At 41.1% G+C, this 15,708-nt stretch overlaps 1 non-coding gene across 1 annotated transcript; it reads left to right on the forward strand.

The window, feature by feature from the left end:
• Positions 1 to 10,979: 10,979 nt before the first annotated feature.
• Positions 10,980 to 11,085, forward strand: LOC111556385. The gene has a single exon (XR_002735870.2). It is a non-coding gene; the product is annotated as a U6 spliceosomal RNA (small nuclear RNA).
• Positions 11,086 to 15,708: the final 4,623 nt, after the last annotated feature.

Consider the following 15,708-nt stretch of genomic DNA (forward strand, 5'->3'; position numbering starts at 1 on the left):
CAACTAGATCTTTCCTTCAAATCGGGGTCATTGTCTCCTGTTAAGGCAGATGTCTCAAGAAGCATGGCACAGTAAGTCATACCAGCCTTTGTTTAAATGAGCCAGCTCCTTTGCTGGGAAAAATGTGACTGGAGTAAGAATGAGGGGGAGGAGAACAGTGAGCTGGGTGGGAGGAGTGGCTCCATCTAGGGGGGTAGAAGAGTGAATTGTTGGAGCTCTGAAGGTAAGTGCTCTCTCAGTCACTTATGCCCACCTTCCAGGTTCCCAAAGGGAGTGCCTGGGACTGGGCAGGTATACAGGAATGGCAAAACCTTTTTTCCCCATAGGGTAACTGGATATTGTCTGCTCTGTCAAGGTTTGCTCACACTTTGAAGTGTGTGTGCATGCGATCCTTTGGGAGTCAAAGGTGAGAAACCACAGGAGAGTTAGAGGGAAGGCATACACACTTCCTCTGCATGTAGAAGAAGATGTCCCTCACATTTTTGGCAATGGAGAGAAGGGATGAGCAGAACTATTACCATCTTATGTAAGGCAAAGTCAGGGAGATGAGAAGATATAGCATTCAATCCGAGAGGTTCCTTGAGGGCTGGTAAACCTCTTTGAGAGGAATATCCTACAAGGAATGCGCAGCTTGCTAGGTTTAGAGTTCTGTTTATTATCAAAGGAAACCTTTCTCATCTTTGAAAAAAATTTTAAAAAGAGAGCCTGTAATCCCTAGGGCCTCAGATTTATGTTTTCCAAATGTGGACCTCTATTTCTCCATGTGCTCAATATCTTTTTAATGGGCTACAAATATTTGAAATGTGTAAATACACCATGGGAGGATGAGTATTTTAAGTGCGTGGGGATGTGGCTGGATTAGGAGAAGTAGGATGTCATTATGGAAGAGGGAAGCAGGAGATGAGATGTCCCAGCAGTCTAAATTGCTGGGCTGGAGCACACTCTTAGGGCAAGCAAACTGGAAACATTCTTGTATTTGAACTTTTAGACCAGTCACCTAGACAAAGGCATGCAACATCTTTCTTATCGGAGGTATTTTGTCTTTGGATTTTATCTTCTGTCTGGGGAGAGAGGGATTGCATTGCCCTTCCTTCTGTACTGGCCTACCTTCCAGTGGATGTGGGGTCAAGTGTGTCTAGGAAATGCTCCCCTGGTGATTCTGATCTGCTCTTCTTTGCTTCCACCCCAGTCCTTCCCAATGGGAATTAACAGTTTCAAAGCCAGATACTGACATGGTCAGAAAAGATTGCTCATTCCAAGTAGAGTGATGTGTTTCCAGTTGGAACAATCTCTGGAGTCTTCTCTGCGGTTTTCCTTAATGGACTCTATTTTCCAGACATACCTCCACTGCACATCTTCTGTTTCCCCAGGTGCAGAATGGGATGAGGATATACTGCATGATGCTTTGGTGAAGATTAAATGAGATATTAATGTAGGTGAATCACTTGCATATGGAGAGCCGTCAAGAAATGTCAGTTCTCTTCCCCATCATATCATCAGTTGATAATGAATTATTTCCTACTTTTCCTAACGCTTACTAATGTTTCCATGCATTTATGTACATATTAGAAAATTTGGAACTGCAGTGGAGGCCCATGGATCTCAGCTGTGGTCATTGCTTACTTATGGTCATTGAGTCCTTATTGATAAGTGGCAGGATGGCATAATGATGAAAACATGTCTCATCAACTGGATTTGAATCCAAGCTCCAACCTTTTAACTGCACCATCCCAGGAAAGTGTCTTAACTTCTTTGTGCCTCAGTTTCCTTATTACAGTGTAGGAGGAAATGAAAACAGTATCTGCCTCATAGGGTCGTTCAGAGGATTAAATGAGTTAATGCATGTAAAGAGTGTAGATCAGAGCCTGGCATTAAGTAAGTCCTGTAAATTTTGATTTGTGTTACTGGGTTTTGGTGACTACATATAAGACACTATGATAGGGTTCAGTACATGTTAGCTATTATTTTTATTATTATATGATCTATAAACATGGTCAAAACCTCTGATCCTTGAAGGGTGTCTGAGTGGCTCAGTCAGTTGAGCGTCCAACTTTGGCTTGGGTCATGATCTCATGGTTCATGGGTTCAAGCCCTGTGTCAGGCTCTGTGCTGACAGCTCAGAGCCTGGAGCCTGCTTCGGATTCCGTCTTTCCCTCTATCTCTGCTCCTCTCCTGCTCACTCTGTCTCTCTGTCTCAAAAATAAAATAAACATTTAAAAAAATGTTTTTTAAATAAATAAATAAAAAGTATTTCTAATCCATGAAACTAAGTTCCAGCTTCTTGAAAATAATTGGAGACTCAGAATGATTCCTAGGACCAGAACTGAAAATTTTTACTAGTAGTTAAGGTGGCAACAGAATTCAGTCTGCAGAAGGGGTGGCCTGGCTGGCTGGGACTTTAAGGCCTTACCCAGGGCTTCTGTAAAGGGCAGCGTATTATCTGTTTCTTTCTTTTTTTTTTTTTTTTAATTTTTTTTTCAACATTTATTTATTTTTGGGACAGAGAGAGACAGAGCATGAACTGGGGAGGGGCAGAGAGAGAGGGAGACACAGAATCGGAAACAGGCTCCAGGCTCTGAGCCATCAGCCCAGAGCCTGACGCGGGGCTCGAACTCCCGGACCGCGAGATCGTGACCTGGCTGAAGTCGGACGCTTAACCGACTGCGCCACCCAGGCGCCCCGAGTATTATCTGTTTCTTAAGTACAATCATTGCAAACTGATCATCAGTGGCCACAACTGTGCCCACAGACCCAAACCAAAATAAATTGGTTGCCAATATTTAAAATTTGGGCGATTTCACACAAAACTCTGGGCTTCCTACCCTTCAAACAGTTAGCGGGCCTACAACTCAGGTCTCACCCTCCTAAATGGCACCATCTGCCTCATGTCTGTAGAACTGCCCATTTTAGATTATTCATTCACTTTTCATTTTTCCACAAACCCCACTATTCCATATTGCATTATATCTGACCCACTCCACTCATCAATATTATTGAGTAATCTCAGTGGGCCTCTAAATTTGCACTCCTACTGTAAACTGATAGGAGAGAAGTGTTGCTGAGATGTGGGGCAGGTGGTACATTTCTACCACAATGTGGAAAGATTACTATACTGTTCATCCAGTCTTGATTTATGGCCTATTCTCTCAGCCCATAAATGGGCCACTTTGTATGAACTATTATCAGTGCTTCTGAGCAGTGTCAATTCCTGTACCTCAGGTGTGCTAAGTATGCTTACTGATGTCCATCCGTGGCAGTTACTACCAGAAAATGTTCACATAGATGAAAAAATCAAGAAATGGTATCAAAAGAGAGTAGCCGTGGTTAGCTTGGTATTTCCATGGTTACACAAAATATGCTTGAACACAAATATTCTTGGGAATTATGGTTTTGTTACATAATTCTTCTGGAAACCATAGTTTTCTTAAATAACAGAAAATAAAACAAAGACATTTGGAATCCAACTGTCGGGACATCTCTCGTAGTTGGACATTTGAGAACTTGGGTACCATATTCCCATTTCTGGAATTAGAAGCAGGAAGTCTAAAGAAGCGTGTGGCTGATCTTTGGTATATCCAGGAGAAGGTGGAATATGTTTGAAATCTTCTGTGTAGTTGTTTTTAGTCCCACCCAACCATCACTCTGGTCCCGGCACCTCCTTCTGAAACAAGTCATTGACTAAAAGTGTATCGTCAAATTACAGTTGTACTGAAAGAAATGTTCTATAATTTAGATTAATAAGAAACCCACAGGTATGTGTCAAGTGTGCTAGGAAAGAGATGTACTTTTCAGAATTGCCTGATGCTCGATCATCGGAATGAAAATGTTTCTCCTTCGTTTGCCAGCGGGGAGAGGATTCAGAGACTGTTTCCTCAAGACTTTCTGGACCAAGTAGAAGACCGTCATTGTTAAAGTATACAGTCAGTGTTGCATCTCGCGATGCAAATTGCAAGACATGCTTCTTTATCAGCAGAACTGTATGTTAATGTAACTGTCACATTAAATATTTGCTGCTGTGACTCAGTTAATGGCTGTCATAAAAGTGTGGCAGTATCTGACATTTTAAGTGTTTGTGGTACCTAATGTACAGCTTGCTATTGTAAATAGGCCACACATTTAGAACTAATTACATGCAAGCTATGATAGCAGGTTTATATTTTACAACTATCTGAGCTGTGATCAGCACTTGTAATCACAAAGCAAGGAGAAAATAGGCAGTGACAGCAATACCTTCATGTTGAAAGCAAATTCTTGTTCTGAAGTGTTATGAACTATTAAGTATTTTTCAGTAGAAAGTGAATACGATTAGTCAGAAGCAACTATAATTATGGAAAAGGCTGCATCTGGTTTATATACTATGTTTACATCCATACACATTTTTTCTTTAAAGATTTATCCAGTCCAGTAAACAACCCAAATTGTATCATTCTTAAAACAATAGATACAATTTAAAAAAAAAAAAACAAACTTCTGAGCATTGAGGAAAGGAAAGTTGCTATCTTTCTGAGTCTCCATGATGTGTTGTTTTCTGTTTGTGATTTTTGGTTGAAGCAGAGTTACACATTGGTTAAAACATAAAGGAGGCTGATAAACATTGGTTCCTCCTAGCTTAGCATGCTTCTTATTTGGGTTACAGTCGTAAACATTTTCCACAGCTATCCTCCATATCTGAAATAAGAAATCAGAGGTTTTTTTAAAGTAGTTACAGACCAGGGAATCTTAATCTGGAGTCAAAGGACTCTCTAGGGTCCATGGATGGGGTAAGGGGCTAGAGGAAAGCATAACCCCCCAAAATACATGCAAAATTTTATAGGAATTTGATCCCCCCCCCCCAGCGGGGGGAGATTTTGCAGAGCTTTCTTCAGAGTCTGAGAAGGAATATTAAGTATCACTAATTTTTACAGCTTGCTTAGAACACATGAAATAATGAAGAAATGGTTCTTGAGAGACCACCTGGCATTTGCAGTCTTGAGGATGCTAAGACAAAGGGGCTTGTGACAGTTGAGCAGGACTCTCTGAGTAACTGCAGCTAATTTTTAGAAAGTCTGAGAAAAACCTAACTGCTGGGGTCCTCCTGAGAGTGTTGGACTGGGTCCTATTTTCCTTTTCTCGAGTGCAGTCCTGGGACCCAAGCAGCGGTATGAGAGGGGAGGTGGAGATGGTAGAGGTGGCCATGACAATATGGGCAGCAGCTCCTACAGCAGTAGGGGCTCTCTCCTGCTGGTCCAGTGTCATAACCTGGGAGACCAGCACTTTCCCGACTCTGTGGGAAACCTTTTTCCAGTCCAATGGAGATTGTGTAACCAACGACGCTGGGCCACTTCTGGGGCTCAGGTGGGTAGAGACTGAGGCTTGGGACTGTGGAGAAAGTTTAGGGTCCAGGAATGAGGCCTCTGCCTGGCTGACCAGGGATGGTGTCAAAGGCCAGGCAACCTGCAGAGGATTGAGTGCAGACAACAAATCTCTTGAGTATCCTAGAATCCACATTCCTTTCTTTTCACATCTCTTCTCCTTTCCCTTTGCTGCTTCCTGTGCAGAGTCCAGAGCTCAGTGCAAATGCTCCTCCATATCTGTTCATTCCCTGCTCCCCCTCTTCTGTTCTTCTTTTCCTGTTTCTTTTGATACCTGTTCCCTCTCCTCTTTCTCTCCTTTCCCCTCCTTTCTTATTTTTGTCTTATCTTATTAATATCTGGAGCTTGGCCTTTCCTTACCTTTTGGTTCTCCTTATCTTTTTGTCACTAAATGCAGTTTGTTTGTTTCTGGTGCATTCTCTCTCTCTCTCTCTCTCTCTCTCTCTCTCTCCTTCTCTCTCTCTCCCTTCTTCTCTCCCTCCCTTCTTTTCTCTTTTTGTGTTTTTCATGAGAGGGAGCAGGTGGAACAGATGACCTTGGGGATCCTTGCTCTTCTAAAATGATCTGAGAATTTTGAGCATGAAGTATCCCATGGGTGATGAGAAGAGAATGGCTTTTTGGTCTATGGAAATCCCACCTGGGATAGAGCAGACAGCCAACCTTATGAAACAGAGTCCAACAACCCTCAGCTCTAGCTACAGCTCTGGCTGAGGGTGATTCGGGGTGGCGTATGGATTCCCTGGAAATATCACTGGGAACCCAGTGGTAGACTTTATTGCTTGGCTTCCTTTATACAAGCCAAAGAGCAACATTCTTTGTGGGCCTAAACTCCCACCTGCATGCCTACTGAAAACTAAGTTGTATCTTGGAGAGAGATTGGTGGGGACTTCTAGCTCTCTGGCTCAGTCTTGTCCCTAGTTAGATTTCTAGCTACATTCAAGCCCATTTCCCCCATCTAACTCCCTTTATCTTTGACTTTGTTCCTCAAAGGGGTCTCACAATTTCATTTTCTGTGTCTTTGTTGCTGGCCTTCTCTTCCATCCCACTGTATTGAAACCTTTCTCACTTTTCACTGCCACCTGCTCCATGAGGCTTTCTTAAGGTCTTAGCCAGGATGAATGTCTCCCACAGGCTCTGTGCTCTCACAGACCCTTATCTGTGTTTCTGATAAGTATTTATCACAGTTTCTTGAATTATAACCAGGTATGTACCTCAGGAGACAGAAAAGTGTGAGGGGAGGACAACATCTTTTTTATCTTCACTGTGCCTAGGACTATACTTTAGTAAATGATCATTAAACTTACTTGCAGAGTGATCAATGAGGACATTTATCAATAATCCTCTGCTTATTTTCATGCATGTCTAATAAAGATTTTCTTTGATAAGTTTAATGATGTTCACAACAATCATTAGTATATCTGTTTTATGTGATGGGTTTTAATCCTCCCATTAACCCTGTGAGAGAGTGGATTGTCTCCCCTGCACAGGGGAGGCTGGATTCTCATCATAAGTCAGCACTCTTATCCTTGTCACTGATCTCCAAAGTCCCTGCCCTTTCCACTTTATTCTGAGGTTTCTCATGGGAAGGGAAAGCCCAGGAGGGATATTCTGATGGTCTCCACTTTCCTGCAGCCCTGTGCTGTCTGTGCTTCTCAGCCATGCTGCCTTCCCCTTAGCGGAACATCATAGATGAGTTGGGCCACCTTTCTTGGTTTCTTTTCTGGGGGAGCAGAAGCCACCAGTCCCTTTGTACAAGGCTCTGGGGCTGGGTGTCTAGTGTTCTCTCTGGTTGAGACAATGGCATGACCATGCACTTGGAAAGATCACAGCCCTTGTTTGCATACAGCTCCCCCTCTCAGCCTGCTTTGGGGCAGAAGCCTGCTTTGATCCGTGTGCAGGCCTGGGAGGTTATGGCCCTAATTAATTCATGCATAACAATCTGAATTTCCTTTTCATTCGGTGAAAAGCGTAATCATTTCAAAACTTTCATAATGCTGGAATTCTTAAAACTCTGATTGAATCCTACTTTTCGTAAATCTGGTCTAAGCGCGATCTGTGGATAGCACTGAAACAAAAAGATAATGGAAAAATGTTTCTTCTAAATTTCTGAAAACTATTTCTGTTAGAAGAGGAGTTCTTGTCATTAGGCAAGATTAAAAAAAAAACTCATAATAAGCAGTGGGATGTCAACAAACTCTTCATCAGAATCCGGTTTTTGTTACGTGAATGCACCAGCTTACTAATCCACCCCATTCAATGGAAATGTCATATAAATTGAAGAAAAATAAAGAGTGTGAGGGAGACCATGGATATGAAAGCACTTTGTAAACAGCAACGTGCTTTATAAATGTGACATATTTTATAGCTCGACTTCTGCAGTTTCTTTCCCCATGGTTAGAAAGTATTAGAGGTCCCCTGACTCCTGTCAGATGCCTTTTTAATGATCTTTAAGCCTTATTCCTAAAGGCAGGACAGTGATAATGGCAGGAAAAGTGCTTAATAATTTGTTTATGGTAAAATGCTATCCTAATTAGTAGATCTCATTAATTTCAATAAGGCATCACCCAGCATTTTCTCTCACTCCCTACAGTCAATCAGCCAGAAAGTCTTACTGCTTTTGCTGAGATCTATCTCTTACTTATTTGCTTTGTTCCCACTGCTACCACTTGAGTTTGTGACTTCTAATGCCACACCTGGGCAGCAGCAACTCCTACACCCTCCCACCCTCCACCCTCCCTGGAGTCAGAGGGACCTTTTAGAAACAAATCATGTTGGTCACCTTCTAGCTTCTCAAACTCTGCAATGCATTCCCTACAAGGTTCAGCCTGTTTGCTCTCAGCTTCTTTTTATATCCCTTCCATATTACCCACTGGTCTTCCTTTTCAACCCCTCTTTCTGCCTTGAGCTTGGCCTCTGCTGTTCCTTCTGCCTGGAATGCCATTCTCCCAGATCTTCGTGTGGACTGATTGCTCACCTGTCAGTTCTGAGCTCCGCAGTTCCTGCCTCAGGGAGACCTCCCTGACCACCTAACCTATGGTGCCTGCCCCTGCCACTAGCCTCTCTTACCTGATTCTTTCACCCCTAACTTTCGAACATTATCTTATTTATGTAATTTTTTATTTATCATTCATCTCTTTCTGGTCAAATATATGTTTCACAAGAGCAGGGGCTATCTCCATATTGTTCCCTGCTACTTCTCCAGAGCCTAGAATAGGGCCTGGAACAGAAGGGACTCTCATTTATTTGTTGCACAAATGAGTGCTAACTACAGGAACTATTGAGTGAGGGGGAAAAAAGGAATGTTCCAATAAGGCGATTTGGTTTATGTTGACAGTATGCTAAAACAACTAGTAAAATTCAATTCAATGGAGAAAACTGTCGAAGGGACTTTCACTAATTATTGATTAATTCAGTTATAGAATCCATTGTTGATAAAATTGCAGCAGGTGTTATAGAATTCTATAGCTATCTAATTCTTTTGGTTAAATTAGCCAGAATTACTTATTATGCATATCATGCTTGGGATGCTTCTCATTCAAATTTTATAAATGAAAAACTATAGAAGAGAGATCATCTATTTTCCCAGAAAATAATTCTTCTGGGAAAATTTCCCAGTGCCCGATCTGAAAGGTTTGAGATGATGATTTTCTTCTTTTCATATGTCATATTCACTTATTCTTGTGTGTATCACCTCATGATAGAATGTGTTCACTTTACGAATAATTGTTGTAAGCTTCCTGTGTACCAGGCCCTCAGCTTAGCACTGGAGAGCCCATTTGGGACCAGACACATGATATCGCTGCTCTGGTAAAGGTTGGCTAAAGATTTCTCTTCTGTAGGAATTTAGGATGAACACATCTGCCGTGTGCTGTCATTTCCACGGGGTTTTAAAGAAGACACACAGTGATAGTAGGTTGGTCTGGAGGTTCCAAGAAAAGTCCATGTTCTTATGAAAACCCAGTAGGAGAGTATCTGTGAAAGAGAAAGACAGACTAGGTCAAATGTTCTTAAAATGAACTTCATAGTTAGGCCATGACAACTGTCATGCTCCCAATAAAAGCCTGCCAAATAGTCTGAGCTAAAAGAGAGAGATTTGGGGCAAATTTAGATACAGAGTTACACTTCTTTCTTTTTCATCTTTTCTTTTTCATCTTTTTTTTTTTTCAAACTCATTGGGCTGCATATCTAAAACCACATTTGAGCCTTTTCAATATTGGTATCTAGTCACTGCAAAAGCAATGTCTGGTTGAAAGATAAATGAGTTTATAGAGTTTGGGATTAGATGGAAAATAACTGGAACTAAATTGTATTTTGCTGAATTTCAAAATAGCTCAGGAACAATTGGACCATATTTTCCTCAAAATTAACATCAGTAAAAAAAAAAAAAAAAAGATTAAGCAAAATAAAACCCTCCTGGGCAAAAGAAAGAAAATTGTAAACTGAGATTTACTCAAACCAAACTTCTTCCAGTTCTTCCACCCTTGGTTGACAAAGGCATAAACTTGGGAGTGTGGGCAGGTTTCTAAGCCTTTAATATTATTATGAAATCAGAGTTCTAAGTTTTAGAAATGTTTAAAGAAGAGGTTTTTTTCTTGACATTTCTAATTTCTGCTAAGTATTGAAATATACCACCCATATAATAATTATAGGTCATAGGATTTCAGAGCTGGAAGGAACCCTGGAGACAATTTAGTCTAGTCTATGCATGTCTATGGAGGTGAAGACAAACTCGGGGAGGTGGATGGACTTGCTCAAGGGTATGCACGAGCCTGTGACAGAGCTGGAGCCCAAGTTCCTTTCATCTTATGGAAATGCCCATATTGGACAGGTCCAGCCTCACTCTCCTATTTATGAGGCTGTGTAAATAAAGTCCCTGGAATTTTGGTGTGCTAAAAGTATGAGATTTTGATCGTCAGGTAACTTATGGGTTAATCTTATGATCACAGTCTTGCTTTTTCCTCTGAACTGTGGCTGTTCAGAGGTAATGGGCACTGAAGATACTCGTTAGAAATTGAATGTAAAAATTTAGGGAGCTGGAATGGGACAGAATCAATGTGAGGCATGAAGAAAATTGTGCTTGGGAATCCCTTCCCTTACTCTGCCGTTCCTTCACACTACAATGCCAGCTCTATTCATTGTTGAGTTTTGAAGCCCACATTTTCCTCATTGCCTAGTGGGAAGCAGTCCGCAGCCTAAACGCAGAGGTGGCCAATTGAGTGAAACATCTTTGTGAACTCCTTTTGTTAGAAGGGTGTATGCACTCAGGACCCTTTAGTTTCTGATTTCATTGCGTGCTCCTGACAGCAAGGAGCTAGATTACACTAAATCATAAGAATGGAAAACAGGGAAAGAGTGCAAAGAGACTGCCCCAAGCCTCTGTGATGGGGTGGGGTGTTAGTCATCAGCTTTCTTGGAATATCAAAGTTATGCAAATACAAAGAAGGACCCTCCATGCCTTTAACACAGAATGACACTTCTTTCTTTTTCATATATATATGTATATATATTTAATATAGGAAGGTACAGCTATAGGTTCCTGTGACCTATGCCCCTCCCAACCCCCTTATATGACAACTGTTCTCAGACAGGGATGAGTATGGATATAAATGAGAATGTAAAAGGTACCAAGTGCTCGCTCGGCAGCACATATACTAAAATTGGAAGGATACAGAGTAGATTAGCGCGGCCCCTGTGCAAGGATGACGCGCAAATTCACGAAGCGCTAAAAGGTACCAAGTGAGGAGGAACCTGAGCAGGGAAGAGTGGGAAAGTGTCATCTGAGTGGTGATGGTGAAATACTCAGGAGTTACCCAGTTGCAGCCAAGGTTTTTTTTGCTTTTGTTTTTTAAAAACTGTTTTTTAACAGTTTGAGGAAAATAGGCATCTCGCTTCAAACACCCCTGACCCCAACATACACCCGCAGCTTCCAATTGTATTTCCTGAGGCTGTGAACTCCTCAGTTTTCATAAGCCAAGAAGAAATTTAGCTAGTTGGTAGTTGGAAAACAGATCTGGGGGGAGTAAGTAGCATGAGTAATGAGTAGGCCATATCCCCTTCCAAGATGTTCCCAACTACTTTTGGACCTAGGCCTGGGAAAAAAATATTATGTGAATTTCCCTTGGGGACACTGTTAAAATGTATTTCATTAATTAGTGTCCACTTAAATTTGACTCAATACCCAGGGAAATCAGTTTTGTTCTTAAATCGTACCAATACATAATAATGATAATAAAACAATACTTTAATATGTATAATACTTATTGCAAAAAGTGCTTGCATATATTGGCTTATATATTATCTTATATACCTTCCAGAATACTTCATTAATTGGTTTTTTGATGACAACATGGAAGTTCACCATTTTCCTAATATTCAGATGATGATAAAAACATTCATATTCAGAAGTACTTATTAAGTACCAATTACTTATAATACCAACAATACTGAGCTCATTTGAGTTAAGTGAAGAACCACAAAAGAAGTTTCTATTTCTATGAAGTTTATCTTTCTGACATTTCCCACTGTGTTTAAAAAGAGAATGGGCAAAACCATTCAGGTATCAGAGTTTAGTTGGATGATACACGTTCCACTTGTGGAATTGGTCAAGATCAGAGAATGTCTTCATTTCTTGTCACTTAGAAACTAAGTTGTTAATATAGTTATTCTCTCTGGTATTTAGATCATGAATTTTTCACAGACCCACATAAAGGAGAAAAGAGGCCTTTTCTATGTTAAATTTGAAGAATGACTTCAGATGTTTTGAGTGGATAGCTGTAGAACAGAATAGAAACAGTACAAGTCATGTTGCCTTCCAGAATCCACTGGGCTCTGTTATTGTTAGTTATCTATTGGAACATCAGGCTATGGTCCTTATCCAGTGTGGTTTGGCTTTATTATTTCTCTTAAGATCTTGTTAATGTTCAGTTGATCTGTTTTATATTTCAGAGGACCCAGCAGGATCCTCCTATTAGTATCTCCTATCTAAAGTAGGGAGAGGGGCGCCTGGGTGGCACAGTCGGTTAAGCATCCAACTTCAGCCAGGTCACGATCTCGTGGTCCGTGAGTTCGAGCCCCGCGTCAGGCTCTGGGCTGATGGCTCAGAGCCTGGAGCCTGTTTCCGATTCTGTGTCTCCCTCTCTCTCTGCCCCTCCCCCGTTCATGCTCTGTCTCTCTCTGTCCCAAAAATAAATAAACATTGAAAAAAAAAAAGAACTTTTATAAAGTAGGGAGAAAAAGTTGGTAAGAATGATCTTTTTTTAAAATGGGAATTGTTTCATGTAAACATTCTACATAGAAATACATGTACATAACCACATACAAAGAGTTTTGAATTTGTTTCTTGCAAGCCCATCCTCACTTTCTGTGGAGAGTATCAGAATTGTCTTAGGAAGCTTGCCCTGTGGGATTGCCATGGCACCTACACATCTTTTTGGTGAGTAATGCCATAGCCTCTGAAAACCTGAGAAGTTGAGCAATTGTCCATTCTCGTTACTGAAATACTGTGGACAGAGCACCTGGCTGATTGTGGCAAGAGGATATAGGGTGGGATAAAGGATGACTTTTGCTTCTCACTGATTTCCCTCATCTCGTAACTGCACAGAAGTCTTAATCTTGAGGAATCCAACATTGGGTTGCATCCTAGGTGCATTCAGGGACTCACTTACCTCTCGTTTTTCCAGAGTTTTTCCTCTGGGGCTAATTTTAGCTGTGTCCAGAGACATATTTGAAAGTCAATATTACTTAAATTTTTCATATTGAGTGACGACAGCTGGGGAGGTGGTGTGTAGGGTAGAATGTGCCTGTATCAGCCAACATCACTGACTTGCAGAGCCACAAAGAGACCTGCTTCAGATTTTCTACTTTGACTTGAACTTCACAGCTTACTTACCCAAACTGTGTATGAGTGGGGCCCTCAGATGGCTCCTTTATCCCCACCTCATCCCACCTAAAGAGAACCATCATCAAAGAATTGTCCATGATGTCCAGCCATTCCCTTAAAGCTACCTTGCCTCTTTGTACACACTCAGAAAACGGGCAGTGCCCAACAGTCTGCCTCTTCCTTCATCTCGTGGGCCTTTTGGGGGTGAAATAATCTATCGTTCTTTACTAGTGCCACTTGTATGAACACCATTGGAGTGTAATCATACGCGGTTGTCCTATTTGGCCTGAGGGTAAGGCCTCATCCTCTGAGTAGGCAGTAACATGTTCTCTGACAGAGGTGGTTAGCTCAGGTTTTAGTCCCAGGGAAGAGACCTAACATGAGACTGGACACCACAGCACTGGACAATACTCTCAATTCGTTTGTTATCTTGGGTTTTCTCTCTTAGGGGCTGAGATATGTTGGAATGTATGTACTCTGGGATGGTGGGTACAAAGATGTTATCCAACATGAGGAGCCAGACCCAGGGCTGGGGTGGGGGTATGTCTTGAACTCAGGGGGTCTGGTTACATGTTTCTGTCTCAACCTCTTTCCCTTAATTGTTTAAAGTTCTTAGTATTTTCTTAAATGCCATGGCCTGGTCTCAGCTGAACTTGAAGGGGAAGATTTGGGCTATATCTGGTCTGGGATATTAAAAGGGGCAGTGTCCTTTGGATTGGGACTGTGATGGCAGCAGGAATTGGGAAGAAATATCGAAAAAGGAAAACAGGGGTGGCAGTGAATCTAAGAGCCCATGTCAACGCCTCGACACTGCCCCACTGCTGGAGGGGATTCTCTCCTCAGGCCCTGCTTTAGAGGATCTCGTGTTTTCTTAAGGAAGGACGTGGCTTCCTGACAGCTCTTTGGTAGTTTGTTTCTAGAATATGTTTTTGTTTTATGGTTGTTGATTGTCTGGATGTTTCAGTAATACCTAAAGAGAGTTGAGCAGCAATTGCTGCCTCAACTAACAAAAAGGCCAGAGGCACCCTATTTGAAGACAATAGTCTTAATCTCTAGAGAGAAAGTGAACCTTTGGCTCTATATGATCATCATAAACAGGGACTTTTTCCCTCAAAGACAAAATTAAGAAAACAGATATTCTGTTGTTTGGAGACAAGGCAGTTCATAGATATCTGTCAAATGCCATCTGAAATGATGAAGTTGTAGGTCAAAAGAGTAGATAACTGAGCTTTTTCTCAGCATCTATAAATAAGACATCAATCATAAGACCACTCCTGTCCAACCCAGCAGTATGTGGAAAGTTATCCACGATGGTTTATGTTTAGGTTGACCAAAATGATTCCCTTACATGCCTCTATGTCTGTGGTTTGAGCTGAATCCACCACTTAAGTCAACCTACAGTAATCCAGCTGCACAGCGCCACCTGTAGGAAAATTATGTGTGGGTGTTGCATGATTTAGCAACATACGGTAGATTTCACTCTTGGCGACCTGTTCATTTATTTTCTTTAATTTCTGAATTGAATGAGTATAACATGTTCAAAACTTGTTTTTATTTTTTGATAACTTAATGATAAGAATGCTTTCTAGGCATAACACTGTGACTCATAGTTTTGAGACCGCATATGTCTCAAGTATTCTTAATTGACTAACCAAAAAAAAAAAAAAAAAAAAAAGAATCCATGTTACTAACACAGCTATTTACATTAACTGGCTTCTCTCCCTCTTTTTAAATTAAAATTTTTTTTTCTAGAGTCATTTCCTACGGCTTTAGTGAGACATTAGATTTGGTGTTTTGATGAGACCAGAAACTCTACACAGATAGAACCAGATTTCTGCCTTGTTCACTGATGTAGTCCTTACACTGTGTACAGTGATTTGCACATAGCAAGTCCTCAGCAGATGTTTGTTGAATGAATGAATGTACATAGTCTCTTCATCTGCCTCTCTTTTAGGGTATGCCTGTAAGGGTTTTAGTTCAAATGCCCCTTCTTTATTGAGGCCTGACTTCCTAATTCAGAATAACCAAATATTGATTATCTCTTTCATAGAAACCAGATTTCCCATCACCCTCTAAAGTACTTATTACATTGATTTATTTACAGTTTATTTATTTTATGTGTATCTCATCCATTTGACAGGAAGCTCAATGAGGATAAGGCCCGGGCTGTTTTGTTCACAGTGCCTGACGCAGTGTGGTGCTTAATAAATAGTAGATGATTGGATGTATGAGTGAATGTTATATACCCACATGCACATCTGCAGTGACAGTCATATGTGGCCCTCTATTACCCTTGAGTAATAAAGAACAGTTAAGAATACCACAGAGAAAGGCTATAAGCACGATTTAGCAAACTTAGAGATTGAGTGGCTAAAAGAGGTAAATTTTATCATATAGTCAGGTTAGCTCCAGGGTTATCTGGTTTGGGTTAGACAACTTGTCTATTTCCATGTATTATAATATGGCTTTAGATAGGTG

Source organism: Felis catus, chromosome C2 (genome assembly GCF_018350175.1).
Source record: "Felis catus isolate Fca126 chromosome C2, F.catus_Fca126_mat1.0, whole genome shotgun sequence".
In the NCBI taxonomy this organism is placed as follows: Eukaryota; Metazoa; Chordata; class Mammalia; order Carnivora; family Felidae; genus Felis; species Felis catus.